The sequence below is a fragment of the Gymnodraco acuticeps genome, unplaced genomic scaffold (assembly GCF_902827175.1).
Source record: "Gymnodraco acuticeps unplaced genomic scaffold, fGymAcu1.1, whole genome shotgun sequence".
Classification (NCBI taxonomy): Eukaryota; Metazoa; Chordata; class Actinopteri; order Perciformes; family Bathydraconidae; genus Gymnodraco; species Gymnodraco acuticeps.
In genome coordinates this window covers 3,874,092-3,893,433 of record NW_022992206.1, presented here as the reverse complement: position 1 = coordinate 3,893,433, position 19,342 = coordinate 3,874,092, and the positions used below count along the sequence as shown (strand labels likewise).

The 19,342-nt window shown below is 38.7% G+C and overlaps 1 protein-coding gene across 1 annotated transcript in view; it reads left to right on the top strand.

Annotated features, from left to right (window-relative positions):
• Nucleotides 1-7,384: 7,384 nt before the first annotated feature.
• The window catches only part of LOC117539505 (cadherin-22-like), a gene marked incomplete at its 5' end in the record, with an annotated part of 139,903 nt that continues 127,945 nt past the window's right edge, over nucleotides 7,385-19,342 (top strand). The window contains 1 exon segment of the mRNA XM_034205704.1: nucleotides 7,385-7,508.

Here is a 19,342-nt window from a genome sequence, read left to right as displayed (position 1 = left end):
TGTTATGGTTTACAATTTCCTATCAATTCACTCATCCTCGACGACGAGTAATGGCTCAATTGAAAACAGGTTTACTGCCATATCAGAAAGGTTCCTCAGAAGCAAGAAACCCTCTCCGTAAATCACCTTACAGGACCTTAGTAGAACCAAATAATATTTTCTCATTAATGTTAATATGCGTTTTAATTGTATGTATTTTACATTTTAACTTGACTTTTCTAGTTTTTATCTTCAGACCACATGTATTACTATGAGCTGTTCTGATGGGTGGTTTGTACTGATAAGTTCACTTGTATACTTCTGGGATTTTACCAAAATAACATGATGAGTATATGCATGGACTTCCATCGAGCACTGTTTGAGTGTTAAAACTCTCCAGAGAATGTATACATGATGGACATCTTCAGCAAGATCATATGGATCAGCCTTGCATGTTGTATTTATACTAACTCGTCAGACAAGAAAGGCTGCACTTCCCTATTTCCTCATGTGAAATAGAGAACTGCTTCTTCTTCTTCAAACTGAGAAAAAGTAAATGAAACTCTAAACTCTCTGTAATGTGTGTCAGTGTGAGCATGGCTTTTTAAACATAAAGACACTTAAACGAGCGGCCAAGCCTTAAGAGTCCCATTATGGACCTAAGCCTGTGTTCATAGAACTAAGGTTTCAACGCGAAACCATCGGCTCCTTACTCTCTAACTGACAAAGATGGGCCGCAGGGCTTGTTCATTACTTAAATCTGGAGGAAAACAGCAAGATGAAGATACAGATGGAGAAAAGGATGGACACAAAATGGGTGGGGAGTGGGATAAGGAGGCACAGAAAGGAGATTTATATGAAGGGCCAGAGGGAAGGAGGGGACAGATAGTAGGACAGAAAGCATGAGATGCTGAGGAAAAGAAGAGGGATAGAAATAATGAGGGATGGAAGGAAAGTGGGGATAAGCGAGGAATGGAGGATAAGGAGGGGGCAGCAACGAGAGAGCTGAGTGGAGCTGAGGAGCGCTGGGCCTGGGGGATTGCTACGCGTTTATCCTCCTCTGCAGAAGGCTTCTGAAGCACAACCTCAGGAAAAAAGACTTTAAAGCAGGGTGGCTGCTGCTCTGTGCTGATCTGTTAATACCCACAGATACATGAGGCTTCACCATAGTACTCTGGGGGGAGTGGGACAGTGTGTACACGTCTGCATGTGAGTTTGTGTGTGTGTGTGTTTTTTATTGTGTTCAAGGATCATATCATATCTCTGCAGACGTTATCCCATTCCCACTGCTAGCCTGCCCCAAGTCACCCAGAGACATGAAGTTACCGGAGCGATTAAAAGATTAGATTGGACAATCATGTGGCTGTGTGTCAGCATTGTCACCTTAAGCTGCAGGTGTGGGTGCCTGACTGTGTGGGTGTCGGGTTATGACTACCCTGTTTTAGGATCCTGTATAAATAGACTCCTTCCTCCTGGGAGTTGGTGTAAAACTCCCTCAGAGCCACAGTATGCAGCAGGAGGTGGGGGAGTTGTACATGATTTGTACTGGCTGCCTTATAGAGGACCATGTCCCATGTTCTCAGGGGGGCTGTACATGATGAATTCAACAAAAGGAAAATAACTGAGGGGGGGATGAAGATGTATCATGTGAAAGATCAGTTTATTTGTGTCTGGCCCTTGCAAGCTTTAACTGATAATAAATAATCACATTCTGAATAAGGCTGGGTTTATTTCGTTTTCTATATTTGTAATGATGTGAAGTCATGTCAAAATGCTGATACAATGATAAGGTGTAAATAGAAATGCCCTATTAAAAAAACTCAAGGGCATTTTCTTTAAGGATGAGTAAAGCGTTCAATACCATTTCTTCAAAAATAATTTGCGCTGGCTGGCTAACGTGTTTTCTCTGCTGTTTAAACTTTGTTTTTATTACACAATCCCCTGGGAATCCAGATTGGAGCAATTTTTTGTATTCTACATTTTATTTTAGACAAGACTTCGACAAAACTCTTTCTCAGACTAGACGGATATCCATCGCTTACTTTTTTATAACTCTGCATATTCATTTCACTACAGTCCCTCTTAACTCTTGGTTAATGTATTTTTACTCATTTTTTTTTTCTTACTGACAATAATTTGGCATAGTTGAGATGATGACTACAGTAGTCCCGAGGGGAATTCATTCTGGCTGTTTAGCGAGGCTCATCTGAATATTAATGTGGGTTTTTGTGAGTGTAATTATATGCAAGCATTGTGTTCACTCACTTCTGATCAGGGGAAAACATGCTTGTTGATTCAATTCAGTATGATTTACTTGCATAATAGCAACATGGACATTAGTGCCAAAGTGTCATTTGGTAAAGAGATTTTAAGGAAAATTAAAAATGTATGACTATTACAATCAAGAACATAGCATAAAAACAATGAACCCTTGCTCTGCGTGTGTGTTTATTTAGCTTCTACATTAGACCCTTCATCCCACAATGAGTATCAGTATGAGTTGTTTTAGGAGCAAAGAAACATTTTAAACATGTCAAATAAAAAATGAATACAAACTTTAGAGAGTTATTATAACAAAATGGGGGTATAAAGTTATTATAAAATGTTATTATTCAAATAATTACAAAACAGATTGTATGATAATCAGTATTAATAAACCGTGTGAATTATAGGCCTACTAACCAGCTTGACTATAACCCTAAGCTTCCAAACAGAACTCTATATTATGCAAAATCCACTTTATCATGTATTGTATACATAAACATGTGTCCTCTCTGTGTAAAGACATTCTGAAAGTTTCAGGAAGAAAGATTCTCTCACTTTTTGTCCTGATTCATTTATATAAAAACCGGTCTGAAAATGAGATGATCAGATTTTGGCCTTTTTGTAATGTCATAACGTTTTTTGGCTTGTGTAACCATTAGCCAATCACCAACCAAGGTAACCCCCCCCCACACCTTATCACCTGAATCTCCTCCTTGAGCACCATTGTGTTCTTTTGAACCAGAGGGGCGTGGGGAGTGGCTCCTTATTTTCATCTAAAGTAACAGACAGAGAATCAGCACTTCTGAAACAGGGCTGAAACAGAGGGGATTATGGGATGATGATGGGTGATCTGTTTGGTATTTGGAGCCTAACACTTCAGAGACATGTTTTGTATATATCTGAGAGCTATAATATATTGATGGAAAACAGTATAATAGGGGACCTTTAATATGTAAACCTACAGTATTAGTCATCCTTAAAAAACAGTGATTAGAAAAAAAGTGATTTAATAAGAGTCAAATGTCATCCCTATAAAGACTATTGAAGATATCACATTGACGTAGGGACTGCTTTGTTATTTGTTTGAAGTCAAGAACAAAAACAACAAAACACAAATTGCCACTGTGGAGACAGGTAAATGATACCTTAAAATGCTTTGAGATGATGAAAGCACATCAGCATCACACCAACAAGTAAAAGCAATGAAAGACTAATAAAAACTAAGACTGCATTGCACGCCCCGTGAGGAATCTGCACCATGTTGGATAAGATAAACTCAGAGCTTCCTCCACGAGACCCTACAAGTGCAACCGTTCAGCACAAATCTCCAGAAGCTTCTTTTTTTTCCCCTTACAAACATTTGAACTTTTCATCATGATTAAATATTAGAAAATCATGTCCTACGCAAGCCCCTCTTACAAGTTCAAACATCGAGTGCATCAAACAGTTTTTTGGGTCACACAAGTGTTTTCATCATCAATACAGAGCAAAGAGGGCAAGGGAATATATTTTCTTTAGAGATAGATAGATAGACTGTTGATATATTAGAATTACAAAAGGTTTATTTTATTGATTTTGCATGTTATCTTAGTTAGTATATTGACTTCCAAACAGATGTTAAATGTTGCCTGTTAGACTGTAAGTTGGTCCTTATCGACCAGGGCCACTTATCCACTTGATCAAAATCACCTGTATTCTCAGATAACATGACAGGCTATTAGAAAGACACGGTTAACCAGGCGTGTGATATTGCTGACAGTAGTCTTTAATGATTGTGTAAACAGCTGTGGTTCTGGGTCACTGCTGTGTCTTATGTGCACTGAGTCTCTGCAGCTTGTCCTTATCAATAAATTAAGGTACTTCTTATAACATAATATAATCTAACTAAACAACCTCACAAAGTCAAATGAAAAAAACTAGTATTGTAGAATCAGTAAATCTGATACAGCCTCAATCAAAAAGGAATATAATTAACCAAGTTGGCATTTCTTTAGTAAATTCCACATGTGCACATTATTTCTGTCAGCCTTTTGCAATTAGATTGCTGTTTAAATGTCAAATGTATGGCGAAAAAATGTAGTTTGAAAAGTTAATCAAATTAAATAACATTATTAAGGGAATTTGATAAAGTTACAGTGTTGAAGTCATGTGTTACGTCCCCACTAGGGATGAGGACATGCAACACACACCAGTTGGAATTGGTATAATTATAAATGGTTTATTTTAAATAGCAGAGGTAAACAAAATGGCAGACATGCAGCCTGGAACAACAAAAAGACCAAAAGAGCACAGGAACCAAACAAAAGGAGTCTATTTGCATACAAGGAAATAACACTATCACACTCAATAAGAAACTAAACAAAACCTCACTTTAAAAGTGGTACAACTAACACAAATAATCTATACAAAAACACAGCTAAACTAAAAGGCAACAGTCACAACATCCAAGCTACTCTAAACACTAACTAAACTACTCTAGACACTACTCGCCCACAATATCACACGGAGATGGGCACACAAGTTTAACCACAGTTCTAAGGACCAAGTAGCGAGAGGCGTCTGTCCCACATCACAGAGCCTCCAGAGCAGTGCTTCTCAAAGTGTGGTCCGCGGACCACTGGTGGTCCGTGAGCGCCCCCTAGTGGTCCGTGAGTAAATTGGTAAAATTTCACATTTGAAATGTATTTATTTATTTAAGTTTTCCGCACTCTCGCGGGAATATCTCCGCAATGGAGCGAGCTTAAGTTTAACTTTTGATTGCATGATATAGCACAGATAAATACCTTCATCACACATTTTCAGGCGATTTGTAAAAAACTATGTGTTTTGGGATATTTGTGGAGTTAGGTGGTCCGCGAGTGTTTTTTTATTGGTTAAGTGGTCCTTGGTATGAACAAGTTTGAGAAACACTGCTCCAGAGTAATGATTGTCCCCAGGCTTTGAAATCATCTCCAGCAGGTGCGCGCCGTCTGTGCGCTGCGATTGGAGTTCGTCGGGCCCAGCATGTCATCACAATCCTCCGGGGGCGGACCAGGAGATGGCAGCCAATGACGTCAGGGCAATCGCACTGCTCATTTACATACAACATAGATTAACACAATAAAGACGACCCGGAAGACAGCAGCCATAACATCATGTCAAAGTATCTGTATGGTGCTGCCGAGCTATTTACTGATATAGAGCAAGCATGCTTTATGTTTATGTTTATTAAGGATCCCCATTAGCTTTTGCTCTCGACAAAAGCTACTCTTCCTGGGGTCCGACACTTAAAACAATACAACAATAATACAACAATAATAGAGCAACATTTAGGACATAAGTCCTGACATCATTAACAACATTAAAAACATCACCAATATCATCAACAACATGCGATCAAATTAAATTAGGGTTCACAGCTCACAAGGGTACATGGTCATTAGTAGATGGCCCTTCAATCTCTTCTTGAAAGAGGCTCTGGACTCTATTTCAGTAAGGTAGTTTGGCAATGAGTTCCATTCCTTTATAGCTCTATAAGACACAGAAGATTTCAGAAGATGTGTCCTGGGGCTAGTCTGGCAGCCTTGTTTTGAGCTATTTGTAATTTCTGTAAATGTGTTTTTGCTGCTGATGACCATATGACTGGACAGTACTCAAGATGTGACAAAACCAGAGACTGAATGACTTGTTTCAAAGTGGTTGGTGTTACATACTTTGTACATTTTCTCGCCACAGCTATGCTCCTTCCCATTTTAGTTACGATACTGTCAATTTGCTTTGTCCACCGTAAACCAGAATCAAGAACAATGCCAAGCAACTTAGTCTCGTTTACTTGTTCCACTGGCTGACCAGCCAGTGTCAGGCTTAATTGAGGATTGCTGCTTAACATATGTCTGGATCCGAACACCATTGCTTTTGTTTTTGCAATGTTGAGTACCAATGTGTTATTGTTGACCCAGTCTGCTATGGCTTTAATCTCTATTTTAAGTAGATAGTTTAACTCACTGCATGTTTATGCTGTACTGTACATTGTGGAATCATCAGCATACATTATTACACTGGACTTATTTAATACGTAAGGAAGGTCATTTGTGAATATAGAATACAACAAAGGCCCAAGCGAACTCCCTACTAAGCAGCTAGCCACGGCATGTCCTTGTTCTTGTACTTATTCTTCAAGAGGCGTTGGTGAGTTACTATAGCGAAGAATGCTCTATTGATAAATCATTTACACATTTCAGATGTGGCAGAGAAATGACAAAGCTCTCTTAAAGGTGTTTTTTTGCAAGTCAAAACACATTGGGAACAACGTATATGTAATATCTGAAAATATCATGTTAATAATTATTTTGCACAATTTGTTCTCATTGGCACAATTCCCTTAAAGTGCGACATCTGCAACATAAACTGCACAGACTGAATGTGCATGCCTTAAGCGGTCTTGGCCAAATACATGTATCAACCCAGTTAACATCACCTTCATTGTAGCCTGTCAAATTAAATTGTAAATTGTGTTTCTCTGAACAAAGTGGCCTAAATCCTGGAGCTTCATATTGGGGACAGAGTGTGTGACTTGTTATCTTGATGCACAGTTACAGGGCAACTGAGTTTCAGGAGATATCTTTTTCGTTATGCCATCACCAGGACAAAGTTTGTGTGATCAGACTTTAATTAACATAGTTAAATAGCTCCAGTGCGGTCTCCATGGACCTTAGTGGAGGGGAGGAGGTAGATTGGAGAAGTGCAGCAGGTAATTAAATGAAGATTGCAGGCTATTGAATGATCTCCTGGGCAAATGCAGTACCTCCTCTCCTCCCTCCCTCTCTCTTTCCCTCTCCCAACCCTCTCGCTCTCTAGCCTTGCACCTGAGATGAAGATGACAGTTAATGATGAGGTTTTTCAAACCACTTTACCTCCTGCCCCATAGCTCACTCTCGCTCTCTCTAGACAGACTGAGGTAATTTCCTTTGCCTCTTCTTTCATCCTTTACTGATATATGTCCACACCATTTTTCTCTATGTTCCATTAGCAAATTGCCTCCCCCTCTCTGTGTCCCTCCTTGTTACAACTCCGCACACTCCTCATAGTCTAACTGGGGAAAGTATTTATTTAAACTGGGCAAAACAGAGAAGTTAACTCCATGTTTGTTTTATTTTTTCAGAAGACGGAGTGAGGCCATGACGATGGATAGAGACTAATGTTGAATGGCTTGGCAAAGACAACCTGAAGGACCTGGAAGCAATCATTTACACAGACTGGAAGCAACGTCACCTGACTAAGCAAGGGTGAGTCACTTATTTGCATATGCTGTGAGCTACAGGGTTATAGGATCTGCTTTGCTTTTCTATTTTAATCGTGAAAATGTTACGAGACAGCCATTAGTAAACTTACCCCTAGTGTTTAACCTGGATTGCTATTATCTACTTTCATGTATTTGTTTGCCTAGATAACATAATTCTACACTTTAATGTTGAACACAAACAAAGCAAGACGAACTGTATAATTGTATGTCAATCTGTTCAGTAAAGGTTTAAAACAGAAACTTATAACATAAAAGAACAACTTTGCTTTGAGAATTAGATAAAGTTATTGGTTGACTGGGCATTCAATTACAGATCTGATTTAGATAAGAAAAAAAGAAAACAATCTCTGTGAAACACAGAAGAGGTAGAAGCACATAATCATGACAGAATAGATTGCAGAATAAATACATTAATGTGATCCATTATTGCAAATGAATTCCCAACATATTTGTATGCACAACACAACAGCTGCATTAATTACACTTCATTACCATAATGAATACCAAATTCAACTGCGTTAGTGTAGGCTACACTGACAATATGGGGATCATGCAAATCTTTATATAAGATTTCAGGAGCAGTGTGTTTTGATAGAGCAATATCCGCTATCAACCGCAGTGACAGCAAGGTTATTCTCCACAAACACGGTGATGGTGATCTGAATAGCAAGTCGGTAATCTTAGTGTTGTAGAATATCCTTGCAGCATCAAAATAAAGTTATTTTTAAGTAATATTTAGAAATATTCCCTAAATACAGTACCTTGGAAGTGCTTATAATGTATGGTACAGCTATGGCTCCTTCCACACTGTACCAATTTCCCCAAAACAATGAAAGTGTACCTCATACAATTATTTTTCTAGTTAGAGGGTGAGAGACGTGTTTCTAATCCATTCACTCAATATTCTGTCCTCATTTGCTTTTCACTACATACATTATGTGTATTCCCAATGCTCTGGATTACCCCACATCCCAAAACTGCTGAGTCAGTCATCGCAGAGCCCACACAGGCTGCTCCTTGTCTTAATATCTCTAGTCCTGTGTCAGGTCTTTGGATATCAGGGTTAATATCTAACTGAAGGATTCAATCTTCGAGATTATGTGTGTTTGATTTTGTTTGTACCATCTGCCATCAGATGTAATTGAATGTACTGCATGCTATAATCTGATACATCCGGGGGTGATGTCTTGCTACTGCTGTCGTTGTGTGTGTGTGTGTGTGTGTGTGTGTGTGTGTGTGTGTGTGTGTGTGTGTGTGTGTGTGTGTGTGTGTGTGTGTACGCAGTGTGTGTGTGTGTGTATGCAGTGTGTACGCATTGTTCAAGAGCCCATAGATGCCCTGTAGGTAAATAGCTTGTAGATGTCCTGTGGGAATTAATCCCAGCCTTCATAACTTCATAACTGTTGTGTGCATTTAATTAAGATTATGAAATATGTTACACTACCATATGGAAATGCTTTCTGTTGGTATTTATTGGTGTGCCCATAATTTGGTGACTATATTGGCAACATTTGAAATTGTAATGTTCTGAAACTTGATTTACAAGCAGATCTCTTCGTTGTATATGTACTTCCTAATGAGTACTTTTGTATTTAACTTTAGGATATAGACGTTTGAAGTTCAATTCAGGCCTCTTTATGTTATTCCTGGTAACATTTAACATCACAGTCTTCATTTACCACAACCTGAAGCATTTAATACTTACACCTGACATGCACATTAAACATTTCCTCTGATGCTGCCATGTAGAGTGATGAGTACACAGGTGAAGTAGGGGTTCAGTGTCAGGCACAAGGACAGCTCGACAGGGCTCAAGGCTACTGGAACACATAAGCACTTGAGGTGATTAAATCATCCCTAATACAAGTAGGTGTCACTAAATTCACTATATATTGAGAAAGTAGTACTATACAAACACAGTTCAAAAAGTAAAGTCAGGAGTTTTATGTTTTCTTTTCAAGGGGCAGTTCTACTTTTTTTTGTGGCAGATTTGTTTATTCCCTTTGCTGTTGTCTATAGATTATGTTTGTACGGATTACACAAATCAGATACATCAAGTTAAATAGTGAGATTTAGAGGGATTTAAAATGTTCCCCGGCTGCTTTCATTATGCTTAACTTACACTCATGCAGCGTCAAAAAGGATATTTTCTAAAATGTCAAACTATTCAACTAAAATATATACATTTGTATCTTTAACCATGCTATTATGCATGCGAATCCTTCCAAAATGCTCTAAACATTATGTTAATGTCCACCAGTGAAGTGATATTTAACATATATAAGTATATATTTGTTTATACAAGGTTAAGCAACAGCATTTGTCATCATAAGAACGACTGCTACTGTAGACATCAAAGCTGTATATGGTGAGAAATCCAAAAAGAGGATGTTGGATGTTCTCCCCACTGAGCATGTGCAGTTCAAAGAGGTAGACTAGTGAAAAGTATGTCACTGATACCACGCCAGGATATGGTATTACAAGCTTAAAATCCTTCAGCAGTGATAAAAACCAGACTTACTGCACATACACAGAGTAATTGGTACATTGCACAACACACAGCCCTTCACATACACACAAACACACACAGAGACACACACACACACATGTAGCGATCTTGTTTTGAAAATAACAACACCAACATTAGTGACCTTTGAGATTTGGTTCACAGGACAGATGACAGGCAGCAGTAGATCACAGCATGTGGCTAGGGATGCTGCTGTACTTTGGGCCATCTTGGTTATCAAACAGTCTTTTATTTTTAATCGACAACTCCAAAATGATCAATAATTCATCAACAAACAAGGGCGAAACTTTGTTCTGTTTTGCCCTGACTTGACAAGTCCAGAAATGGATGTGACAATGCAGTTGCAGGGTTCTGTTTTTACATTGACTACGCCTTTGGAAAACTTCGATAGTGTCTTATTTTCATTCCACCTTTCTTTTTTAATTAATCCTACTGTTACCATTGAGTAAAACGTTTATATTCAAATGTAGCCCTTAGGAACCGTTTGATCGGAGATGGAAATGCTCTATAAATGTATTTTTGCTCCAGCCCCAGAGGTTTAACAAGCAAAGATTTGGATTAACTTCTTCAAATCAAAATATGACTGTTAAGTCTGCATGTCTGAGTCGGAGGGTTTTTAGAGGCTTTTCCAAATCTCAAATTCCCACAGTTTAGTGTAGTAACATTTGTAATGTGCATGCTATAAAAACCTCTGTGAATATTTACACTACGTCTGCGTGTGAGCGTGTCCATCTATATTGGTTTTTTGCCTTCAGTGTATTAATACATACACAGGATGTGTGCTGTATCTGTAATTGTGTGTACAAGAGTGTGCTAGACTTTCTGAGTTCATTTGCTCACATGACTCCATATGTCTCATAATCCCGGAGACTGGCACACATCATACCGTTGGGAGCTGGGGGATTCAGAACCGTTCTGCCACGTTCATCAGTCAAAAGACACAGACAGAGGGAACTTATGTGGCTGTGTTTAGCATATTACACAAAATAAAGAAAAATTCTGTGTCTGTGTGCAAGGAACAGCTGCCTCACTAAATGAGGAATCCGCTGTGGAGAAGATTCAAAGGGGCAATTTTACACCAGCTTATGAGCAAGGGAGTGAATAGAGGGATGCACACTGCCTAGAGACCGCCAGATGTTACACAAGGGAATCCATCTACAGCAAGACTGACCAAGGGTGGAACGACTCTAAATTGGCTCTGAAAAATTGGGTCCTCACATACAGTACAAACAGATGAAGGAAAAATTGAGAGAACAGAGTGTCTTGTAAAAAGCGGTTTCCAGTTTAATTCAAAGTCTTTTTCATTACATCTGCCAAGAAGGGAGGTTATGTTACCCGCTCTGTGTCTTTGTCTGTATAAAATCTCAAAGACTAAGCAACAGATTGTATTCATAGTTCGTGGGAAGTCAGGCCATTGGCCAAAAAACAAGTCCTTTCTGGGTTTGGATACCAATTCAGATGTTGAAAATATTTCCTATTGCAACTGCATTTTTATATTTTCCTTTTCATCCATCAACCACTGCACTTAGTTAAAAGAAGAATAAACTAGTGGATGCATCCTGTTCACATCAATACCTCAAAAAAATCATTTTGGATATAATAGGATTGTGGAGACAGAAATGTATTGTCTATGAGTGTTTTCTGCAATGCTTTACACAATGTAATGTGAAGTGAGATCAATAAACAGAACATATAAAGTTCACATAGAGGGAAAAGCAGATCGGCCCTATAGGCAGCCTTGATCAGACAGAGTTTTCAAGTCTGCTGCGTCTTTTTTATTGTTACTAGGCAACCACATAATCAGTGCTACTGTTAGCTTAACATAAAACCATTCACTGTATAGGCTACTTAATAGGTAAGAGTAATGTTTAAATTAATGAAAAGTAAGATTCAGTATGGCACTAGTTTACCTCCATGCCTGCTGTTTTCAGATCATGGTAACTAAAGTCATACAACATATTCATCATATGCTACCAAGGAAGTCCTGCCTCTCTGATTGGACAATGGGAAAAAACTAAATTAATTATTCTGCTAAGTTTTTGCTAAACTTGAGGTGTGCAGGGCCTTCGCGGAAAAGAAACCAAAGGCACTGAAAGGTTCAAACTTGAGATGCTCTAAAAGCAGAGAGCAAAACAATTCACTCTTATTAAGAACAATTACGATAAGCTGCCTCCAGGTTGCTAGAAAGCCCTCTCTATTTGATCTGGCTCTAAAAGCATTTCGCTCGCGGCATATGTCTTTTATGAAGGCCAGCCAGCCATTCCATTTGCTGTCAATATAAAGGAAAAAAAAATCCTGGGAAACACGTCATAGTGAAGATGAAATCACTCAGAAATGAGGTTACAAAGAAATAGCCACAAAGCCGAACTGTAGTAACACGGTTAGCACTGTAGAAATTAATGGCGAAACCTTTTTTTAGCTACAATGGTGCAAAATAAGTTGAATTCATACTGTAATACAAATATACTGTTTCACATGACAAATCCATATAAACACAATGAAAACACGACCCAGTATGAGACTGCCTTTTGTTCAAAACCCTGTTATCCATCTCCAGAGATGCTTTGATTCCATGGCAGATGGGAGAGGTGAAAGGCAGCATCATAGTGCACACTTCTTTGAGTGTGTGTGTGTGTGTGTGTGTGTGTGTGTGTGTGTGTGTGTGTGTGTGTGTGTGTGTGATTGAAATTAAAGCAGCTGCGGGTCTAATCATTTAATGTCTTAGCTATGGCAGGTGGCTGGCAGTCAGGCATGCTCCATGTTAAATCCAGCTCCTGTTGTGTTTTATTGATCTTTGATCTCTTAAGAAATAACAGACAGGGCTTTTGTTTTTGCATCTGAACACACTGTTGGTGGTTGAAGCCTGTGTAGTTGATATAGACGATGATTGAACATGATCACTCTGCTGTCTATGTATGCTTAATGTATAGAGATATGAGAGGCATTTCGTTGTGTCCAAGACACTTCTCCTTTGTTTCTGTGGGAGTTGCCCACACTATTGTATCTAAGTTGCTTTGGATAAAAGCTTCTTACAAGTGAGACTGTAATGTAATATGAAGAGGTTGCCTTTCAAACCAGGGCTATATTCTTCTCCAATCATACATATACAAAAAAAGGAATGGGATAGTTTCAGACTGTTGATCTTGATCCTATAACAAGAGCTAACATAATACATTCAAGCTGCCATTATTCTTAGCTGGTTCCAGTTTGTGTGGTTCCCTCTCTATCACTGCATAGCAATTATGTGCCAAGCTTCTGTGATACTTTCAAACTAATAAGTTCCCATAAGCCTTTTTTTCGCGTTTCAAAAGGTTCCCTCACACTCTGCACACTTTTAGCCCCTCTTTGACTTTCTTCTTGCACCAGCTGACACAAAAAAAGCAAACCCACAGACATGAAACAGGCATGGACATTCTGCCAGGCACTTCCACCTACTCAGATGCAATAGTGAAGCAGGGGGCTCTTTGAGAAGCAAAGGGACTTTTAATGAACAGGCCCTTTATTGATCTGTGGACAAAACAGTCGTTAATTATGTGTGGGTGGGCATTTAATTGAGGGAGTGAAACAAGGCCCCTGCTTGCTAAGCTAATACATGGTCAAGAATGAGGAGAATTTGAAGGAGTCCTGTGCCATTGGGGTAAAGGATGAGACACAAACGATCACTCAACCAATGCCTCTGGATCTTCCTTCCTCTCCTTTTTTCCTCTTCTGTCTCTGTCTGTTCTCCCTTTCTTTATCTTTCAGTGAGTGCTGCTTATTGTGTTATTCCACTCCCCTTTGATTCCAAATTGGGAAAAAATCTCCTCATATCCCTCATCGCTGTATGCTCTTTTGTCAACTCTTCAGCCAAGTCTGTCGCGACATCTTTGATTTTATAACCGTTGTAAATCGCAGCACTGAGAAAGTGTCTAAAAGGCAAAAGAGAATCTGGAAGCATATTGACACATTGTGCTGTGTGTGTGTGACTCATTGTGCTGTGTGTGTGTGTGTGTGTGTGTGTGTGTGTGTGTGTGTGTGTGTTAGGGCTGCTCAATTAATCGTATTTTAATCGCAATTACGATTTTGACTTGCAACGATTACGACAACAACGTAATCGAAATAAAACGATTATTTTTCTTTTAATTATAATTTCTTTTATTTATAATTTTATTTTTGTATTGGTTTTTCAGTTGAATTATACTTAAAATTCAGGGTAATCAACTGTTAAAAACATACTGTTAAATTCTTGTTCAATAAATGGATGTTTTCAAAGTAAATGTATAATCGTTAATAATCGTGATATAAATTATTGACCCAAATAATTCGAGATTATGATTTTTGCCATAATCGAGCAGCCCTAGTGAGTGCGTGTGTGTTTCTGTGGTTAAAGAAATCTAATGCAGTGGTTCCCAACCTTTTTTCCCAAGAGCCCCCCCAAATGACTCCTGTTGGAAGTTGCGGGGGGGGGGGCGCAACAGCGGTAATTAAAGTTTAAAAGTCTCAAAATGCTACAACTAGTGTCACAAACTGGATGAATGTGAAGTATTTTGTTAAAGGAGAATGAAAGCGTAATTAAGGAGCACTATTGGAGTGATTTTGATGGTTATTGAACTCAGGATTAATTAATTTGGATTCCCGCTGTATGAAGAAATGAAAGGACGGCACAAGTGGAAACAATTCACAAAGGGATTAAACTGTTTAAAACACATGCTCAAAGTAAGCCGGATTTTGCCGATGTGTTTATGTGGATTCAAAAGTCGTAAATAATCTACAAAATGGAGGAGACCGATCTGATCGGAGCAACTGTGACAAATAATCCAACTGAAACCGGCATGGACAATGACTATGTTTTAAAAATGCGTTTATCCAGACAAGCCTGGTTTGGACACTTTACGGGCAGAAGAAACATTTCTATTAAAGAAAGAATTATACATTTCTGTCTTTTTATGCCTTTAATACTAACTTGAATTTGTATTAAAATTAATTAGTCAATTATTTTTTATATTTTATTGTAATGTAGAGACAAGGCTTTTAGTGACAATCATGTATTGCCTTACAATTATATGTAAAAAAAAAAAAAAAAAAGTCTAAATATGATATTTGGCCTCAAATCATCGGAGGCCTGGCGCCCCCCCTGCGATCTTTGGCGCCCCCCAGGTTGGGAACCACTGATCTAATGTATATCTTGAATGTGTAGTTGTCAGTCATCATCAGGCAGCCAACTGTCTTATGGCTCATGCCCTGTGCGTTTTAATATGTGCAAGCACAACTCTCCATCTCTGCTGACTGTCTGTTGTATTGTCTCTGTGAAGCCTCTGCAACTGATGGTCAGGTTCTCTGCAGTAGTTTTAATCAATTATTCTAACTGTTCAATCAAAATCTAATGGTTATTATGTGCACTTTCCATTGTTGAGAAATAAAGCCAAGGAGATGGATGAAATGAAGACAAAACAACTGCTTGTGAAAAATAAATGTGAATAAGATTACGATATGACTTGAAGATCACATTTACAAGATACATTAACAAAACATGATTCATTACACTCATACATTTGGGTCATCTGTGTAGGGCATTTAGTTAAGGCTTAAGTCATCATTTCTCATGGTGTACTACACAACCTCCCTCACTCAGATCACAGACACCTCTGGAGATGAATGGCAGTGTTTAACCGCAGAACTACACAAGGTGTAATCCTCACAGGGGATGAGTTGTGTTGCAGGAGCATGAGTGTTTGCGCTCAGCATGAGTTAGATTCTCATTAAAAGAGGCTTATTTATCTCAACACTTGCTAAAGAATCAAGGCTGGTGTCTTCAAGTCTTTGGGCTGGCAGCAATTACCATACCTATCAAGTAGCTTTTATAACGCCTGTTCTGTGTCATAGGGAAGATGTGCCAAGCTATTACTCAAGCTGCCGGCACTTTTCACAAGGTGTACGTGTTGAATGCGCTCTCAAAATGGATTTATGTAAAGGGATCAGTTTCTGTGCATGCAACAAAAAAAACACATCCCTTTTTAGAATTCAAAAACGCTTAGCTATCTTTGCCTGTCTAGAGAAAAGGGAATAGTAGCTTGTAGTTGTAAGCTGTTGAACCCTCTTGTGCTGGGGATTTAGACTGCAGCTATGCTTTGCTTTTGTCTACACTAAGTTTAGAAAATATGAAACTAAACATCAAGCATTTGCTTTGAATGATACTGACAAATACAGATTTGAAGAAAAACGAATAATGCTTTTACACATTTAAAAACATTTTATTCAACTTTGTTTTATCCATCAATTCATTTTAAGGCCCATGTGAAAGTGAACCGTTATATTTGCTTGCGTTACCTCTCTTTCATCTCATGAAAAGAAAGTGGGATACATTTAAAAAGAAAAAGTGATATCGTGATCTTGATGACAATATTTCCCCCGTGTTTTTAGTGATTCTAAGAGGTGGTAAACAGCTGAAGTCATACTGCTGTTATGTTGAGGGTTTGTTTATTTCATTGTAATTCCAGGGAGTGAGAGTGCACTGCTTGATAAAGAGGCTTGTGAACACTGATCAGATGAGGAAGCAACTGGACTCTGCCTATCCAATGTGTGTTTACCATTATGAAAATATACATCCATTTATTAGCCCTAGTTTAGACATATCTCTTTAAAAATGCAAACAGTCTTCGAAATGTTCACCTAGAGTTATGCTCGGGTTGTACACAATCCTTCTGCCAATGTTGTTATGTGACTAGCCATAATATCCGACTGCTGCTTGGAGGGCCATTACTGTCATAGTAACACAACAGGGTGTCATTATATGGCTAGCAGCTGCATCCATTGTTTTTCCTGTGTTAGGAACAAACCTTACAACTCTGTGTATGCATGGGCACGCAGGGGAACATACATGCTTGTGTGTATGTTCAGGCTTGTGTGTGTGTGTCTGTGTGAGTTTAACGCAATCTGTTTGTGTAGAATGTAATAAGTGCCCCTGTAATGTGCTCTTCTCTCCCAGGGACCATAACCTCCCAATGCTGTATGATGAATGTGTGGTACTCTGGTGCATGTGTGGCTTTAAAATGAAACGGTCTGCTGGCTACTGTGTTCAGACACATTATTACCCCTATGGATCTATTGATTGTTTGTCCGTCTGTTATTTTGTTCCCCTGCTGTTGTTGTTTTCCCCTTTTATTTTCAATTAGCTGTACTTTGACACACATTGAACAGACGTGCTAATTGTTTGCCTGGTCAGTAGAGACTGTCCTCATTGGAAAAACAAGAGCCCTGATTATTAGAATAAAGTGACCTGATTTACGTTTCTCTAACAGGCTGTTACTGTAAGTGTGAAAACAAATATTGTTTTCTCCACAAAATAATGGATGCAATTATGTTTTGATCAAATAAAATACATTTAGTTGGAATGGGGCATTAGCAAGAATGCCACTGTTATCCTGCTCAAACAGTTTAGGGAATGACTTCAGTCCTTGGTGAGTTTTATTTGACTAAACTTTATACAACCATTAAACATACAGCAGATCAGGAAATACAATTCATTTCGGCATAGATTGACAATGTTGTCCTTTACATATTACGACCTTTTGAGTTAAATGATATCAGAGTGGCTTCAGACCTCACTACATTTCTGCCACATTGTTAGTTGTTATTATGTTTTGTACTTTTAAATAAAACATCATATATAAAATGCACGATAAATTAAGCAAAACCCTATAAACTGTTCATTTTTTTAATCTCATATTATCAGAAGTAACTAGGCTATACAGTATGTGGAATATTCCCTTGAAGCATGAAGTAAACACACTTATTAGTCACACTAATTGTGTGTAATGGATTTTACCTAACCATCCATCAATTACTTTTTCTAATAATCGTCATTAATTGATTCCTGGAATTATGTAAGCTTTACATCATTAGCGTGATATGAATGTATGTGTACTAGATGTGTGTGAGTGATTTAGCTACATCTATGCGCTTCCTTTAGTCTCCTTTGTGTCACTCATTACAATGTGGATAAGGCTATGCAAGGTCAGATACTATTCACAAACCTTTGTAGAAGGACATCAACCCACACACTAGACTAACATTTCAACTGAACACCTTTGGGGCCTTACAGTTTGCATCAAACAGTGTTTGGAACCGATCATTCATTTTATTTTTTACTGCAGTTGTCTCCATTAATTATTTAGCAATTTGTTCGGAATATAGTCTTTATTTGCTCATTATATATGGAATGACAGCTTAGATATGAATTTTGATTCTGAGTAATTGAGAGGATATGGGCTATACAATTTTGGGTGAAGGCTCGATGTGTTTCTTATCCTAAAATAGATAATTTCACATTAGAGTGAGAATACAGGACTAATATCACTTTAACAAAACCAATCTGCCTTCACATATCAATGCAGCTCGACTCTCCCTCCCCTGCCTTTTGCCTTCCCATTAAAACTCCTAAAACCTGACAAGAGATTTTCAATTTCCAGTAGCAATCTCTGCTAACAACCCTGGCCTACCAGGATCTATAAGGCCATTACCATAGGAACAACAAGAAACAAGGCAGCGCAGATGTCCCATAAGACTTACAGCAAATGCATGGTCTTGTCTCCTTGTCTTGAATCAACATCATGCTCTGTTTAAAAATATGTCTTCTTGAAGCTTCGCTCCCACTGTTTGTATATTTGCCGCGTGTGAAATGTGTTTTCTCTGAAGTAGGATCAGACGAGCCCTAATGCGTTATTTTGGCATGGTGGCACGGCAAACTTAGAGGACACTGATTGCTTGTGTCCTCCACTCTAATGCTCTTGTTAATTCTCCAATGAAGCTGATTGCCACATTCAGATGTGTGTAGGGGGTTAGAGAGGTAAACTGTTAGCGGTGCAGTGGCGAAGTCCTGCGGCATCCTGCCGTTATTCAGCTACTGAGTTGTTTCACCTCTTGTCTTTCCCTTTCTCTCTCCTCCTCTCACCCTCTCCCTCTTCCTTTTTTTGTCCCTCAACCGCTTCACACAACGCTCTAGGAATTAAATTAGAGCTTGCGAAATCTTCAGACATGCTTATTACCGGGCTGGCATTGTTGTAATGTGTCTGACCTTGACCTGTTAAGGATTAATCCAAGCAGACATGGCCGAGCAGGCACCCCGGCTGATTCCCATGCAGAGCACAGACACCAGTCCAATCTGAGATAGAAGAGGAGAACAAACAACAAGTACTACCTCCTCACTCAGGGAGAGCAGTTCGGACTACACTCACTGTGTCACATCAGACTGCAGGAGGGGAGAGATGTGATAAACAATGCATTTGTCTGTTTGTGTGTGTGGTCAAAATGCA